The following is a 14,850-nucleotide window of genomic DNA, read 5'->3' as shown; positions in this document are numbered from 1 at the left end:
AAGAATAGCTCTGTCGTGTTCAATCAGATGTGCTTGAATAATGACTTGCTGCCAAAATATACAAATATATATATATATAAACATTGCTGGGTAGTTACAGCTCTGTATGTTGTATGCCGGTTTTACAAGTACTTTAACGGAATGCACTTTGATAAACTCATAGCCCTTGTTGTTTTATAATATATCCCAGGTTGCATCGGCATGTTGAAAATTGGAGTTGCAGGCAGGTTGGTTAGTGCAAAAAACAGTTTAAGGGGTTAAGTTGACATATGTCAAACACGATAGCTAGGGTCAGCGATGATGACTGAGGTATTTGAGTTTGTGTGAAAGAAAAATGATGTATAAAGAAGAAAGAAAGGAAAGATCTTTTTTGTCTGCATGAAAAAGTCTGCGTTCTTATTTTGTGCGAGACGGATATGAGAGGTTACCTTCCGACTTAGGGACTCAAAATGGGTTGGAAAAGAAAGAAACCTAAGGAAGTTTGAGTGGTTGACAATGCAATGCTTCCATTCCTGTTCAATAAAGAAGTCATGCCAGAAATTGGTGTTGTGTTTCTTTCATAAGATGTCCTTCCAGCATCAACCAGTGACAGCAAGAAAGCATCCCCAGAGAAGATCAAGAAACAGAAAAAAAAGGTATGGTGACTTTTTTTGAAATACATATACACACACTATAGGTAACACGACCACATCCATAAACATACATACATAGACAGATGATCATGGTGCATACATGATAGACATTAAATAAGAGACTCGCGTACAAATATAGATATGAATAAATAATAATCATCATCACCAGACAGAAAACCTCCTCCTCCACAACATTACATTGTGCTCTTTGATGTATATACTTCTGATTAAACCAACAAGCAGTAAAATCCCACTCCTTCATTGTTGAGGTCTCTAGATGCTGAAAAACGCACTACTTTAATACTTTCTTCCCTTAAACTACTAGATTTTGGAATCCCCTCCCTGTTTCTTGCTTCTCTGACTGTACTAGGCTGCAGAAATTTAAATGTAATGCGAACAGATATCTTACTGCCTAACTCCCCATAGATATGGTCCCAATATCCAAGTTGATGCCTTGTTTGGGGTCAAAAGTTTTTTTTTTTTAAAAATAAATGAATAAAAATAAAATAATTTATTTACTTTTTTTTTTTTTTGTTGGAGCTTTGAGACCCCTACCCCCATCCTCAGTTTAAGAAACACCATTATGGCATATCACTCAAATTTCCGTGTATTAATAAACATTCCATGTAGCCAAATGTTGAATTTTATTAAAAAGTATGATTTTATTAATGAATTCAGAACAGATGTTGCGAGTTTGTGTCTGCTTTATCGTTATTTTCATGGCAGGTGCTCGACTGAGCTCCAATCTATGGTCTCCCCTCGCCAAACTTTCACAAGAAACACCCATCTAATTTGACAAGGCACACTTAAAAGGTCAACAGTTACATCAACTGAATTAATAAAAAAAATTTTTTAAATTTCAAAACAAGGCACAGTGCCACTTTGATGTAAAGGGCTACTATTGGGGACAGTAATTGCAAGGATACTATGTAGGGAATTGAGCAGCAAGATGTCTGTTCACATTACACTTTAACTTCTGTATGTCAGTACAGTTGGGAAAATATGAACCCGGAAAGGAATTCCAGAGTCTAGCAGTTATGAGGAAGAAACTATTAGAGTAGGCTTTCTTACATCTAGAGATCTCTACTGTATAGGGTTGGGACTTGGCTGCTTGTCGAGTTTGTCGGGGGGGGGGGTACTTACGTCGAGTGGGGTACAAGGGCTTATCTTGGTTGCATACTCCGAAGTCTCAAGTATATGTCCTTGTACCGAAAAAAAAAAAAATTATAACACTGGTCTAAATAATCCAAATTATTTAGTGTTATTTATTTTACTAAACCTGATTCCAAATAAGTTGTTTAGGAGTAATACCAAAACACATTTCAATGTAAATAATTCACACTTGCAAACTATAAAATAATATTACAAGTATTGTAGAAATGGGAATTATAGCATTTTAGACAAATTTGAAATGAATGATAGTTTACACACAATTTAGAGTTAATGTTAAGTATTTTAAAAAAAAATTTTTGGTGTATAAAATCATAATGCTTGTAACAAAGCAAGGCGACGGATCAATTAAAAAAAAAAAATATTGTAGAAACAGGGGACATAAGTCAGATTGCTTATTTTAAAACATTTTTCATTTTTGCTTCTTGTTTGTTACTTAAATTACTTTTTTCATTTAAAAATATATTTTGATACATATTTACGAAAACAGCTGGAAATTATTCAAATTTTAATTAAAGTACTGTTTTTACTGTTTGTTTAACTGAATTGGTACTTGTGCACATATTGTACCGCACTGAAATAATAGCGTTATTTAGAAAACCATTCTTAACATGGATAGGGCGTTTTATAACTATTCTGTACTTTCACCTAACAATTAGGAAAAAAATCTTTGTTTTACGATTTACCTCCCTTGTTTGATCTGTCGCCTTTCTTTGTAAAAGCACTAATCTTTTTTTGTGTTAGAAGTGTTAAAAAAAATGTTCAAAGCAAAATTTGACACCATTTTCAGATTGACATAAAGTTCAATAAATTTAATCAATAAATTAATGAAGTTAAGATTCTTGTCCAAAAAAAAAAAAAAAAAATCTGTATGATGTACATAGCTGAGACAAAACGAAAATATATTCCAAAAATTCATGTAAATTTTATCAAGTAGTTTTTATTTTTATGAAGAAAATCACTTTTAAAGTGATTAATGAGAATTTGTAGGCATAACAACATAAATCTTGCAAATTTGAATTATTGAGTTATCCTTTTATTTGTTTTTTAGATGTTTTTAAAATGGCGGACAAGACAGCCGCTCTTCGGGTATTCATAAAATTAAAAATTTTTTATTTAAAAATTAAAGTACTTCATACATTTGTGATTTTTTTGAACATGATAATTTTTATTGAATTGGAATTCATTATTGAGATGAGTATTATTTATTTATTTTTATTTATTGCAGACTATCATCCTCATCTTTTCTTAGTTGTTTCACTACGTTTCGCCCAACTATTCCTCTGGCTTTCCTATCTGTCACGGTTACCACCTGTCAGGTATCCTATCCGTCGCGGTTATCTTTGTCAAGTGGTAACCGTGACGGATAGGAAGGCCAGACAATAGTTGGCCAAAACGTTGTGAAACGACTAAGAAAAAGATGAGGATAATGGTCCATAATAAATAAAATTAATAAAACAATACTCATCTCAATAATGAATTCCAATCAAATAATATATACCATTTCGGTACGGACTCGACCACGGAAGATAATAAACAAACATGAATTTATAAGACCAAAAAATTCAACCTTGATTGTCCTTCGGGGTCCGTGGCGCAGTTGATAGAGACATTGAATCTCTACGGTTCCAGGTGAGAATTGTCTAAGATAACAGTTTCAATCCTACCCAAAGCCGGCCAGAGGCTTACTTGGCCAAAACGTGGTGAGTCAACGACTACGGATGGCAGTAATCCTATCTGTCGCGGTTACCACCTGACGAAGGCCAGAAGAATAGTTGGCCGAAATGTCATGAAACAACTAAGAAAAAGATGAGGATAATGGTCCGCAATAAATAAAATTAATGATATTTTTGTTTTGCACATGTATGTACATCAGACAAATTTTCTTTAATATAGAGGAAATTCTAAACAAGAACTGAAGTCAATCATAAAAAAGGTTAATTTTTAAAACAAATTGGTACAGAAGTGTTTTTTTTTTTTTCTTTGAAGTTGTTGCTTCCCTCTTTTTGGTTAGGTTCGAGAGGGGGGGTGTTATACAAGTGTGTTTTATTCTTATTAAAATGTGCTGCTTCGTGAGTATTACTTGAATATTGAAGGAGAAAAACATCAAAATGAGTTTCAGATTCATGGTGGAAAAAAAGACAAAACATGAAAACTTTCCAAAAGTTTTTCTCAGATTTTATTTTCAGCATTTTTTGTTTTTTATACAAATATTATTTGTTTTTCATACAAATATTATTTGTTTTTCATACAAATATATATTTTAATATCAAGGGGTCAGTTGCTATATTCATCAGGGAAGAGTGCTCAACGTCAGTGATAAAGTGTTTGTAGATCTGTTTTAGATAAGCATAGACAGAATCAACATGTTTCTTGTAGTTATAATCTGATGAATAGGTACTAATGCAGTATAAGGACCATACTATCATCTGGGTAGTTCATAGAAAATTACGGAAAATGCCAATCATCTTAACCAATACAACATGTTAAAAAAAAAAAAATCGCTTTCATTGGTTTATTATAAAATTTTTAAAAAATCTAAATATTTATTTTCATTTAAAAAAAATAGAAATCATAAAAAAATATCAAAGAAAATCATAAAAAGGAAGAAAAATTTTAAAAATTATTTGCTACTGAAAAAAATAAATATTTATTCAAGAAACTTACAAGCTTTTTTTTTTATTTTTTTTTATTTGAATTTCAATTTTCTTAAAAGTTTTGTAAAAAATTTTCCAATAATTATTCAAGCAAATTGTTTTCATTTTTTAATTAATTTTTCACCGAATTAGCTTTATACTGACAAAATATTTTCCATTAGAAAAAATTGGTCAGCATTTTCACAAAAAAATCATGAACCCACCCAGACGATACTGACAGTCCTTATACTGTATAAGTACTGATGAATGTATAAGGTGAGAAACCGACATTTATCATGTATTCCTGATTTTATGTCTATGCTGTTCAAACGTGGATAATTGTTCATGCATGCTGCAATAATTATTAAAATGCACTTTGAAATGAACGTGTAATGTTCAAGTTCTATCAAAAGGTTATCGAGTTCACTTTGCCTGCTGTAAGAATTTAAAGAAATAAAAATTTGAAAGGAAAACTGACATGAAACAAGTGAGCCATGAAGGTTGTGAAATTTGGGAAACTAAAGCTCTGAAGAAAGAATACACGTGACCAAACATATTTTAGACATCATCATCTCGTTTGGAGAGAGTAGACATTGTTCTACATAACCCACTTTAATCAAAATATAGTTGCCATAGGCGTATATAAATTGATCTTGAAAGAGACAAAAAAAAAATGAACATTTTTTTGTACAAGTTGACACTTTACTCCTTGTTTGAATACTCCTTTTAAGTATCCAAATAAGAAGTATGTGCACATCAGTATGGAAGCTAGTATCATCAACTTTCTGGCTCAGTCCTGCTTTCATATACTGAAGGAGTGCTTAACATGCAAACTGCTGTATGACAAGTTATATACGGGCCTGTTGCGAGTATAAAGTCTATAAAGAAAAAATGGCAAAAATACTAGCTGAAGAGATTGCATAATGAGAGAGAGGAGTGACAATGATGACCCTATTTTTTCAGTTGACTGCCTTGTTTAGATGTGCACTGAGGGTTTGTATACAGCATCCCTCCACTCTCTTCATGTTGGGGGAAAGTTAGGTACAAATAAAAGAAAAAAGAAAGAAAATTTATGACTGGTTAGAGTTTTAACAGATCTGAACTGCAAATTCTTGTGTTGTATTTACAATAATGGTTTCTACACCATGCAGTGTTGGTATTTACTACCTTCCCACGGCAGGAAGATGTGACACAAGATCAGGAAAGTGGGGTAAATGAAGCAAGCACCCTTAAAGAAGGAGTACTCTGGCCATTTAAAAATTTCCTGGGTAGTTCCATCAACATTTCCCAGTAGGGGTGCTTTAGGCAGTAAGCAATAAACTTACTTCCCCCAAAAACCTGGGAGGATGAACCTCCTAGGACTACACAGGACATTTTAGCCTTAACCTCAGTCAACAGGAAACAGGCCATTTAAAAAATGGTCCGTACTCTGTTGGCTTCGGAGCCTGAATAAAAACGACGGGATAAAAATGAGGTCAACAATGCATGGAGAGAAGTGAGACAATACAACAAAGATTCATTTGAAAAAGTGTGGTTTGTATTGAATCTAGCTGGAAGACACTGCCATCCAATGTGCCAATAGATGATGCTGCTTTTTCAACAGGTGTGGGGATGGGGTAGGATGCAAGAAGTTAAGGAAAAAAGAGAGAGAGACATGACAGATGGATGTAGTGACAATCAATGCATCAACTGGAAGCAAATACACTGCTTTGTCTTAAGAAATAGCATCACACACGTGAATCTTGTTTGCCTACAAATGGGCGAGATGTAAGTCTTGTTTGCTATTTTTCATTATTTAGTCTGAACTCATTATTTCTTTGTGCAGAGTATCATTCCTTCTTGCTTCTGTAGGAGAGCAATAATTACAAACATCTGAAGAGGCTTAACGCCCACACTAAGTCTGCATCTTGTATCAGTCCTCTCAACTGTTCTACTTTGTATCGATGGCGTCAAACACGACTTGACTCTACAGTTATATAATTCATTTGGTTGTTTTACAGCATATCAACCCTTTTTCAAGTTACTTCATACCAAATCCGTTTTTTTTTTGTAAAAGTTTTGGTTTCAAGTTGTTTATATCTTCAAATATTTATTCAAAGTATTTAGCTTGGTTTGGTTGTTTTCTAGAGGAAAATTGTTTTTGGAGAACGTGATGGGGTTTTGGGAAAGGACAAAAACAATAGCATTGTTGTTTGGTACATTTTAGGCCAGGAAGCAGGCATCTTCAGATAGCCCAATATGGTAGCACCAGTACAGCCATAGTTTTGTGTTGGCAAAATCAAATGACTGTTCTTGATTAATCCCAAATTTCTTGATCTTTCAAAATGGAAGACCTAAATCGATTCCTGTTGATCTGAAGAATCAAAAGTTTGGAAATTCTTTGATCATTTCTAAAACAAACAGGTTTCCAAAATTCTGTTTTGAGGAAATGATTTTAGATAAGAGAAAAAGATGGAATCAACTAAATTTTAGGTGAGAGAATTTTTACAAATGATCAAGTCTCAACAGAAATAAATAAAACAAATCCAATAGAAAAACAAAAAGGACTTTTTTTGGCACTTGCGCCATCATTACACGTGTATAATCTGTCGTAGACAGAGTTATCGATTGCAGGTGGGCTATTTAATGCCAAAAATATGGAAGACCTATTGTAAATAATTAATAAGATTATTTCTTAGCCTTTTGACTAGGCATAGTGTACTCTCTGTTCATAATACTTCTGTCCTCAGTCAGTGAAGGATAAATCCTTTTGGACTCAGGCAATTTTAATTTTTATCCCAATCTAGAGTTTTCTTTTTGGGAAGCTGGATTTTCCTACATTGAAAATTAACTTTGTGCTTAACTCTGCAAGTAAATCAAGGCTAAGCAATAGCTGGTAGTATATAGGGATCCATATCTCCCCCAATAGTATTAATTGATATTATGAATAATGACATGATTTGAACTCCATTTGCTGATCGTCCATCTTAATCATCAATATGCCATTTGTACCATCACGTTTGTCTCTAGAGATTGTCAGTAAGTAAACAATCATAATACTGTTACTGGTCCCGTAGCCTGCCAGGGGCATAGGAGCACTGCATGAATAATGGACCAGCTGGCTCCAATGAGTGTGGTTGTGGGAAGATCCAAGCAGTAGAAATGAGATGCTTCAGAAACTCCTTGGCATCTCATACAAGGACCATGTCACCAACAATGAAGTCTGCAGAAAGGTCACTCAACAAGTGTGTCACTATGAAGACCTACTGTCTACAGTGAAAAAGAGGACACTCAGATGGTATAGGCACATAAAATGCTCCGAAAAACTTGCAAAAACAATCCCACAAGGAACAGTTCAAGTGAAAAGAACACAGGACAGACAGAAGTAGGCTGCCCACATCCTTGATTGAACAGGAAAAATCTTTGATGCTACAAAGGAGTAGAAATGGGATGCTTCAGAAACTCCTTGGTATCTCACACAAAGACCATGTGACTAACGATAAAGTTCGCAGAAAGGTCACTTAACAAGTGCATCACTATGGTAACTGAAATGCTATGGGCACATAAAGGACTTACAAAGACCAGCCGTGTAAGAAATAATTCAAAGGAAAAGAAGATGGCGCCGACAACATCCTTGATTGGACAGTTAAAATAATAAATACAAACTTGAAGTTTCTTTTATGGCAAGAATTTCTACAGACTTTTTCATAATTGCACCAAACTCAAAACTTATTACAATTAGAATTAAAATTTTTTTTTCTTATTTTGAGTCAAATTTATCCCCGGTAAATAAATTTAAATATTTTATTTTGACAACAAATGATGGGAGTTTTATTTGAAGCAGGATGAGAAAATATAACATTAAAATGGACTTATTGAGTTTATTTAATGGCATATTAATTGTTTTTGGGTAATTTCTTTCCTAAAATAACATATTTTAAAGTAATATTTACAAAATAAATTTTATAAGTTAATATGTGAACCATGACATGAAATTTTCTTTTTAAACACACACACACATATATATATATTAGGAGAACAATGAAAATTTCTTAATATTATTTGAAATAAATTTAAATCACAGGATTCAATGAAAACATGGGGTCTAACATTTTTGTTTTCAATTTTTCCTACAATACTTAAACGGTTCTAAATGTAAACAAAAAAGTCCTTTTTACATTATGAGTTTTCAGTGCTTCTCCAAAATTCCCTCCATATTAAAAAACAAAAAAAAGCTGTATGATGTATAAACCATGATGGAAAGAACACTGTACACCAAAAATCATGTAAATTGATCAAGTAATTTTATTTTTAAATAAGAAAATCAAATTTCATGGCTAAACTATGAGCGATGCGATATTGAAAACAATCTGAAGCAAGGGAGATAACTAATTAAAATATGCAAGATTTTAAAAAAGCCATTCTTAATATGGGGGAGAAGGAAGACATTAAAAAACCTCAAATTATTTTCTTTATAAAAATAAAACTATTTGATCAATTCACATGATTTTTGGTGTTCGATATTTTCTTTCAGTCATGTACATCATACAGATTTTTCTTTTTTTTTTCCATGGGGGCAGGGAGGAGAAATCTGGACAAGGATAAAGTTTTCTCTTGGCTGAAAATTATATATTTACCTAATGTTTACGTCAATATCATTTCTTTTGTCAGGCGTCTTTATCCCCCCCCCCCAAAAAAAACAAAACAAACACACACACACACAAATCAAAACAAAAACACATTGTGCAGAAAATTTACACTATTAATACAAATCAAAATTTGATGGAATATTTCAACCAATATTTAAAAAAAAAAAAGAAAAAAAAAAAGAAAAAAAAAAAAAAAGAAAAAGATCTTTAAATTTCTTTGTTTTGCCATTATTTCTGAATTCATTAGATTCCATGATGGAATTTTTTCATATTTCATAGTTTTGGCAGGTTTGGAATAATTTTTTTCAATTTGTTAATTTTAGCATGACATTTTGAGAATATAAATGTAGGATTATGATATGTAACACAGACATTAATATATATATAACGTTTCTTTTAGTTGGTGTAGGCATATATTGTATCAAATGAATGGGAACATAGGAAGTCCACAAAGAGAAAATGAGATTGGAACAGTATTTGAACTGAATTCTATGATTAGGGACACTTTAAGCAAAAGTCAACTCTCAATTGCTAAGTCTATGATTATTCGAAAACTGAAAAATATTCAAAGAATTCAAACTTTTTGATCTGTGAATATTACATTTTTTTTTTTACACATTATTTTTACCAGATCTTATGGAATTTTGTATCAATAGCAAAATAATTTAACGAACGAAAAACATATACACAAGGCAAGAAATTTGAGGTATCTGAACATTAGTTTTGTCTTTGAATAATCATAGCTCTCATAGTTAAATGGTTAATCAACTTTGAATTAAAATGGCCCCTTTTAACATGTCGCTGTGTTGACTTTACTGTTTTTTTTTTATAGAGATTGTTTTAACCTTCCATTTTATTTTTTACCTTCACATAAATTTTAAACAATGGTAACTTGAAAAGAAATTTGGTGCTTGTTAAGATAAAACAGACTGATCGATTTTTTAAATATGTGGTTTTAAGCAAAAACAACAGTACTTACTTGTCATGTCGAAAATAGTAATATATCCAACAATTACGAAAATTCAAGTAGAACAACTGCTATTGTCTTTTTTTTTTTTTTTTACTAAAAAGAAAAAAACAAAAAAACAAAAAAAAAAACATTGCTATGATCTAAAACAGAACGTCAGCCATTAAAGTGGCAAAAAGGAAGACAAGTATATTCCCTGTATTCACAATCTAGGAAAAATGCAATTTCTCCAAATTTTCTGTAAAAATTATTTTTCACTATAATTTGTTACTCGAATTTTCATGCTCGGATATATTACGATTTCGACATGACAAGTAAGTACTATTGTTAAAAAAAAAAGAAAAATCATCTGTTGATTATCTTAACAAGCACCAAAAATTTATATAATTGATTCTCAGCAGGGAAGAATATTTCCAATGGTTGTTGTTCACTGCATTTTTAGAATCAGGTACCCACATGTACACACACACATGTATATGTGTGTGTGCGTGTGTACATGTGTGTGCAAATTCGAATCCTGTTTAATTCTCATTTTTTACTTTGTGACTTTTTATTTTTAAAGCTCTGTAAATAATTATGAAACCATTTCATTTAATAGCACACACTGCATATGTTGAAAGAAAAAAGAAAAAAAGTAAAAAAAAATTTGATTCTTGTAAGATATATTTAGCGGGTGAAAATCTGACAAAATTTATAGGTACAAATAAAAATGAAACACAAGGCTAAAACGAAGACATCTACATGGAAGCCAGTGAAGTCAACAGGTGTGATATTATGACTTCCCCTCATACACACATCTCTGTACGTTAGAAAGTTATTAATAAAAAAGTAATAACATGTCAGAAGTAAAAAAAAAAAAAAAAAAGGAAATAAGAATGAAAGGAAATGATTCATTGGTAGAGCAAAAGTAAATTAAGTAAAATGATAATGAAGGAGCTGCTAAGGTCTTTTGAACTCTTGAGACAGAAAGATGCCTCACAGTTGGTCAGTTTTCGAGTAGTCAGCTAGGAGTATCCGAGAGGGCCAGTCATTTCTGCTTATTGATCACTCTAAGACAAAGATGAGACTTTTAGGATTTCCAATTTTGAGTCAATAAATTTAGGAGTCAGAGTAAGTTTAAGGACAGTTTACAGGAAGTTGGCAGCAGTTTGCAGCTTGGACCAGATCGGTAGAGTTTTGATGAGATGAGAAGACAAATTGATTAACAGACTGACAAATATGCCTCAACAAATAAAGTTTGAGAAGTCCCTTTATCACACACACACACACACACACACACACACACACACACACAGGGTAAAACCGATTCATACATGATGTATGGAGTTATATTTTCTGAGTTTACATTGTTCTATTTTTTATACTTGTAAACCAGTGCTCGCACCTTTGGCAATCACTAATGTGAGAGACAATGACACGACCAGAACAAGAACCAAAAGACATGAAAATGAATAGAAAATCATGGCAAACATGATTAGGTCATTGGGTTAGCGGTTGTCGAGAGGGCACATGGCTTTACACATGGAGGCATGTATGAAGAGACTGATATTTTATCTAAGAGAAAATTTATAAGGCTTTTCAAGCTTCATGGAAAATATTTATACAGTTAGATATGGGTGATAAGAGAAAAAGTCCAAAAAGCACCCCCCCCTCCCATCCTACTGCAGCAGGTATCTTGAAAGCCTTATAAATTTTTTTCAGGCAAAACACTACACCCTCCACACATTTTCGCCATATTGACTTTACTGGGTTTCATTTTAATTTTTACCTACATGTATAATTTTTACATAATGGTAACTTTAAAAAAATATTTATAAACTGAGAAATTTTTAATTTGATCCTCAACAGAAAAGAATATGCCCAATATTGTTCACTGCATTTTAAGAATTGTGTACCAACATGCATATATATATATATATATATATATATATATATATATATCAGGTTTAAGATATTCAAGAGTGGAAACTAATGAATTTAACAAGGTTATTAAGAGTGCTTTATAAAAGAGTAAGATACATTTTTATTAATATAACAAATTTACATGTTTTTTTTTTCTGTGGGAAGCAATCATTTATTAATTCATCTGATGAGGACTTCTGATTTTAATCAACCATTTGTCCTAAACATTAGCATGTCCAGTGTCACGACCATGTAAATTTGTTTATATTAATATAAATATAATATAAAAGCAACTGAAAATTATGCTTTATACATTATCAAATCCATATTTACATTTTTTGGTTTAAAAAGATCATAAAATTATGTGTCAGCAAGTCCAGTCACAAAAAACAACAACAACAATAAAAAAACAATCAAAGAAATGGCTAAAATTGATCAAAACAACATTTTAGCATAAAAAACAAGCTGATTCTTGACTAGAAATAGTGAAACAAAAAATTTATACATCAAATAAATAAGATTGCATGGAAGAAAGATTGACTCAAACGTGGGGCAGCATTTTTTTATGTTACAAATCAAGATTTGCTGAAGTCATTTATTTTTTTAAATGTTATTTTTTTGGTATTGTTTCAGTTTTTTATGTTTTAATGATTATGATTCATGGAGACAAACATTTTTTGCCACAGTATTTACTTCAATATTGCACATTTCATTATAAGCCCTTCATAATTATTATTTGGTATTTTAATTCAATAAATAATATGTACACACACTGAAAAAAAAACAAAAAAAACTTTAATTTGAAAAAAAAAAAAAAAAAACATTTTGTCATGCTTTTCCAAATAAAAATTAAAAAAAAGATATTTTACATATCTGATGATATTAATTGTATCAAAATTTTATGAATTGAAGAAAACTTATTTAAGATTTTAAAAAAAAAATCATTTATATTATAGTATTGAATATTTTCCATTTTTTTCTGCTATGTCAAACATCACTGGCGAGCCATTGGACAACAAAACAGTTACCTATAGATGATACACACGCACATATATATATATATATATATATATATATATATATAGTGCAAAGTTTTGTTGAAAATTCAAAGACTCACGTTTTTTTTTTATAACCTTCGTTTATTTACTGGATTTTTCCATTACAGCTGTTTCATTAATGAGTGGCAATTTTACGATTTATGTTTCCGTAAAAATATACTGTCCCCACCAAATTCTTCAGATGTTTATCCATTAGATTTTTACAACAAATGGTATATTTTTAACATGCTAGACATCGTATTCGGGTAAAAAGATTTCCACAGCCATGCTTCCTTACTTCCTCTATCTATATATATGTGTGTGTATGTAAGGGGTTGTCATACATTTCATAACAGATAATTACTGTCTTACATATGAAAATATTTAAAAAACAAACCCTAAAACTTTTATTAATTTAACAAGTCTATTTTACAACATATGAATTATTTAGAAGTTTATTTAACGCAGAAACGATTGTTATCTACAATTTGATAACAAGGAGAAATTGTTGGTTCATAACTTTCCTAAGGTTAATAATGTGCAAACACTTTTAATCCAATCAGAATTTGGACACAACATAGAATGTCATAACAGAAGAGTGAACCAAGATCGTTTGGAATCTGACTAAATGTACTGAATTTGTCTTAGAACTTTCAAAAATTTATAGCTTCAATATAAACATTCATCGTTTATTATTATGTAATAAATAAAACTAAGTTTCTAAAAAATTTTCATATGAAGTTAATCATCTTTGGCAAAACTTATATTATGATCAGCTAAATAGCATGAGTTAAAAGTGCCGACTTGCCTAGGCAGTCAAATTTCAATCTTTGCTTGAGATAGTTGCTAGTCTAGCCACACTGAAAAGCTGTGATACAGCAAAACAGTGTGGAGGACACACACACACACGTCATCCACATACAGTACTGTTTTGTCGTATCACAACTCACCAGTGCAGCTAGACTAGCACCTTTCCCTAGACTTGGATCAGACCTACAATAATATATATATATATGGTAGCTTCCTTCAGTCTTGACAGACTATAGATACACTATAAGGTGCTTGTGTGTGAAATTTTTGTGGCAAGAGTTGTGCAATCTCTAACCACAGCTCTTTTGAGTCGACATTGTTAAATACCAGTGGCAGGTGGAGGTTCAGGACGACTGGAAACAATGCTAAGATAAGCGGGGAGCACATACACTGCCTAGAATTCCCAAATGGTCACTCATCAGGTACTAGCCAGGCTCAACGTTGCTTAACTTTGGTGATCTGACGAGAACTTATGTATGTCAACATGATTATGGTATACACACTCACACACGTGTAATTAGATGACTTTTTGGAAATTACTTTTAGACTATAAGACCTAAGAACTTGAAATTTGATAGGAATGGTTCCCTACATATGTAAACTTTTTTAAAGGATAATAATTATTCTTTTTCTTAAAGGGTTCACAACCATAATTTTTAATATTAGAAATTAAATTGATAAATACTTACAAATGCATTACTTTAACAACAAATGAAATAATCTTCATATCAATGTTACTTCAATTTAGTCAGATTGTAGATTGTTATAAATTAGTTAAAATCATTTTTTTTTTTCTAATAAAAAGTTATCCGAGAGAATATGAAGAATGTTCTTTTTTTAACAATTTTCCCCATAGTAGTTGTTCATCATATTTTTTTTAATCTGTTTTTTTTTCACCTTAAACAAGGCACAATGCCACCAAGTCATAAGGGGCGACTATTTGGGACCAGATTTGTCCCTATTTCTGCGACTTGACACATTTTCTGATAACTTCAGAATGCCTTTTTTTGGCTGTGGCTATTTTTCTCTCACAATTATTTTTAGCTCCTACAAACTTTTGCCTATTTG

The sequence above is a fragment of the Euprymna scolopes genome, chromosome 9 (assembly GCF_053919585.1).
Source record: "Euprymna scolopes isolate OS-2025 chromosome 9, ASM5391958v1, whole genome shotgun sequence".
In the NCBI taxonomy this organism is placed as follows: domain Eukaryota; kingdom Metazoa; phylum Mollusca; class Cephalopoda; order Sepiida; family Sepiolidae; genus Euprymna; species Euprymna scolopes.
The sequence above is the reverse complement of the archived record's forward strand: the minus strand, read 5'-3'. Positions refer to the sequence as shown.